A 4,446-nucleotide genomic window follows, 5' to 3' on the forward strand; every position below is an offset into this window, starting at 1 on the left:
TTGATGGTTTTTAAATAAATAATTATAAAGTATTAGCATTTGAAATCTTTATAAGGCTTAAATATCACTTAAGGTTAGAATAACAATCTACAAGTAACTGTAAATCAGAAATCGGCAATGACTTGAAACCATTCCAGTGTTTTAAGTACATTATGAATTGTATACACACTCATACATCTTTGCCATTGTTGTGTCTAACCCTGAATGTATACTATGTATGTATGTATGTGTATACACACATATACACTTACATACATGGAGTGGTAGTATCAATGATAGTATATTTTCTAATATATTGATAGATGTACAAAATAAATGTCCCTTTTATTACTTACGATATTTATGTGCAGATTATTTTGCCTCACTATATACTCAGATGTATTAAAGAAATCCAATAGATTTGAACAGTTTCCTTTCCTGTTCTAGACAAAGTTACCTGATTGACTGGAAGTGATTGGTAGGTGTGGAAAATCCAATCAGTATTTTTTCTAGGAATTGCTAGTTCTGTAAATATAGCAATTAACCTTAAATACTGTGTGATTAACTTTAGGCTCAGTGAACTATAAACTCTAGATTTAAAATTCCCTCCAAGCCCAAGAATTAGCTGCAACACATTGCAAGATTTTCACCAGGTAGAGTATATTTGGCTATACCTGAAAGTATTTATAATTTCTTATACGGCTGCTTAACAATAAAGTATACTTTTTGTGTCAAGGCTACTCATTAATAATGATGTTTTACAGGTATGATGAATTTTAAAGATAACATTTCACATTATATAAATGAATAAGCTAAGATTTCCAGATAATAAATCATTCATTCTATATGCACAGTGAATTAATTGCAAAGGAAAGATTGCGTGGCTGGGAAAGTGCTTATTCCACTAAGTACTTCTTCATCCACAAAGAAAAATAAGAGTGTATATTTCCCTGAAACATTAGCAGAATAGCCATGGAGGATTTTCTGTCCTTGGCCATAGGCATTAACTGAGTACGTTAGAAAAATGAAGAGCAGATATTTATTATAGGGGCAAATCAAAGACAGGGTCTGTTTTAAATAACTGTAATCATAACAAAAATTAACAGTTTACTATGTACTAGTTGATGTTTTAAGCACCTTACAGTTAATATTGATAATTTTAAATGAAGTAACTAAGTTGCAATGAGTTTAAATAACTTGATCAAAATTATCCAGGCTTAAGGACCTGGCTCCAGAATTCATGCATCCAAGCCCCGCATTCTAGTACCTTTTTAAGAAGGTTAAAACCTTCTTCAGCACAGTGGCTGTGTATTTTTAACTCCTCAAAAGCTGGTTTATAGCCTAGCAGGTGATAGGCACATCGAAGAACTTAATTTTGTTTCCATTGAAAAACAATGACGGGGAAACCTAAAGGCTAATACAGTGGTCTGATACATTTTCAAGGCATCAAGGGAGCTACCAGCTTTGGCCTTAGAGTGGCATATACTCTTCCAGCCTTGTGATCCTCAAGGATTATTTCTGACCCACTGCCTTGTCTAAATTAAAGTAGGTCAAGCCATAGCTTAGACTCTTTTTCTCCTAGATCCAGACCCAGGCTTGGGTTCTACTTCTCTTAAAGTAATAAAAAACTGAATATTCCTTGCCAAATGAAATCAAATTTTCCTAAATTGCCCATTCTGTACTTGCTTTCCATTTGACCTTATCCTGGCTCCTTCAGGCCTCCTGAATGGAAGGAAAGTCCAGCTTAATTTAGCAAACATGAAAAGGGGAAGAAAAGGAAGAAAAGTTCAATCCAAAGTGGGTAACACTATAAAACAGTCTTTCAGACACACACACACACACACACAAACAAAAAGACGTTACTTTTGGAAGAGACAACTTTTAACTTCTCATCTCCCCCTTTATACCTCTGCCCACTTAACTCTCAGGCCCATTGCATATGCCATTTTGCCTTTAGCCTTTCATCCTTGAGACTGGAGAAAAGGGAGAAATGCCTTCTTTGCTGTGTCCCATTCTAGATTTTAAAACAATTCACTATTACTAGATAATTAACAGGTTTTCTAACCTGAATTAAAGATGCCTCTGGCCATATTAAAATATCAGGAACAAAAAGAAAAATTCTAAACTCTATATTTCCAAAACATGAAAATATTTAATGCACTCTGTAAGAGCACCTTTTACCAATTTTACTACTTACGGTTATCAGTTACAAGTCATTCTACAAAATATTTTCATATATACTACAATTGATTAAATTAAAATGCTTACATTAAAATTATGATATTTGAATAACATTTTATTTATCAAAATATTTTTAACATTTAACATCCCTACAAACTATAAGCTATAGATAGCTCACGAGGCTAGCTGCTGCTTATTTATATATGTAAAATATTTTTATGAAAAGTCATTGCTTAATGTACAGAAGTTTAAGTTATCTGTATGCTCAACTCAGCTCACCAAAAAAAAAAAAAAAAAAAGCAAATAAAAGCTATACTGAGATGGCTTTTTTCAACTATTAGGCAAAATTCCAAAAGTTTGCCAAGCTATTCTGTTAGAAAACTGTGGGGAAATGAATGCTAAAACTTTGCTGGTAGAAATGGAAAATAGAACAACCCTAATAGAAGAGAATTTGGCAGTATCTAAACAATTTCATATGCATTACCTTTTGATACTACAATTCCGTGTCTAGAGATCTGTCCAAAACACAGACAAAAATACAAACACAAATATCCACAAAGCTATTCATTGCAGTACTATTATAGTAACGAAGACCGCAAACCACTCAAAATTCTATCTATAGATGATTTGTTGAGTAAAATATAGCTCTGTTACTCAATCCATAGTCCATGCACTGAAAGCAAAATTCAGTCTGGGGGAACACAACAAGATAAATGGCCTGGTTTCTTCAACAGAAAAGTTCTAAGAAAGAAGATAAAATATGTAAATTCTTTTTGATATGTTGACCAAAAAAAATATCAACCATTCATCCATGTGCGTGAAGCTTATCTCACCTTTTCAACACGGTCTCACTTCTGCCCAGGCTGTAGTGCAGTGGTGTGATCATAGCTCATTTCATCCTCAAAGTCCTGGGCTCAAGCAATCCTTTCCCCTCAGTCCCCCTAATAGCTACATCTACAAGCCTGGCTAATTTTTACATTTTTTTGTAGAGACAGGGTCTCACTATGTTTCCCAGGCTTGTCTTGAACTCCTGGCCTCAAGCAATCCTCCTCTTTTGGCCTCCCAAAGGGCTAGGATCACAGGTGTGAGCTTCCATGCCTGACCTTATGATTTTCAAAGACATAATCTTTTAAAGATCACACTGAAATATTTACAGATATGCTGATATACTGTCTGGGATTTGCTTCAAATTATATGGGAGACAATGGGCAGGGCTACAAATGAAACAAGATTTGATTCATCTTGATAATTATTGACACTGGATTATGGATATTTTATGTTTTCTACACTACTATTTTTAATAATACAAAACACTGTAGGACTTGCAAGTTCGTTTCATTCTTGAAACTCTCCTAAAAGGTATTATGATGTGCTCAATTTGACTAATAATATCCTGCTTTGCCAGACTTCACTCAGAGAGTAACAGCCAATTGAGCAAATAGTGTATCTCTTCCTTTTTCTTTTTAACATTCATAGCATTTTATTTGTAACTGTTTAAAATACTTTATACATTTAACTTTCATATTTGTGAGTTCCCATTTAACAGATCTGTTTGTTAAAAACAAAAGATAGTGAAGTCCTTGAATCCCTTCTACTGCTGTCTAAAGTACACAGCACAGCATGGTGACTTTATGCATATGTATAGAACTGTGCAACTTCCAACCAATCAAGATACAGGACATTTCCGGCACCTTGAAAGACTTCCTCATGCTCCACCCAGTCTATATGCCTCTAAAGGTAATGTCTATTTTATACTCACAATATTTTCTTTGATCTTGAGCTTCATAGAACTAGAATCATACAACATAGATCCTTGTAACTAGCTCATTTCATGTCACATTATGTCTTTCAATCAATGGGTTTTTTTTTTTAACCTTTTAATTTTTCTTTTTTTTTAAATTTGAGACAGAGTCTCACTCAGGCATAAGGGTACTCCCACCTCAGCCTTCCAAGGAGCTGGGAATACAGGCATGTGCCTCCATGCCCAGATAATGTTTATATTTTTTGTAGAGGTAGGGTCTTACCATGTTGCCTAGGCTTTTCATGAACTCCTGGGCTCAGGCAAACTGCACACCTCAGCCTCCCAAAGTGCTGAGATTACAGTCATCGGCCACCATTCCCAGCCCTCAGTGTTTTTTATATCATTGTATTTCATTTTTTCCATTTCTGTGGAGGAGTCCATTACATAAATATATCAATTTAGTTATTCTCTGTTGATAGGCTGTGTCTATGTGCAATTCCCTGTTCAGCAGCTGCTGTGAATAAATCTCCTAATAACATTCTTGT

The sequence above is a fragment of the Mandrillus leucophaeus genome, unplaced genomic scaffold (genome assembly GCF_000951045.1).
Source record: "Mandrillus leucophaeus isolate KB7577 unplaced genomic scaffold, Mleu.le_1.0 Scaffold1750, whole genome shotgun sequence".
Taxonomy (NCBI): Eukaryota; Metazoa; Chordata; class Mammalia; order Primates; family Cercopithecidae; genus Mandrillus; species Mandrillus leucophaeus.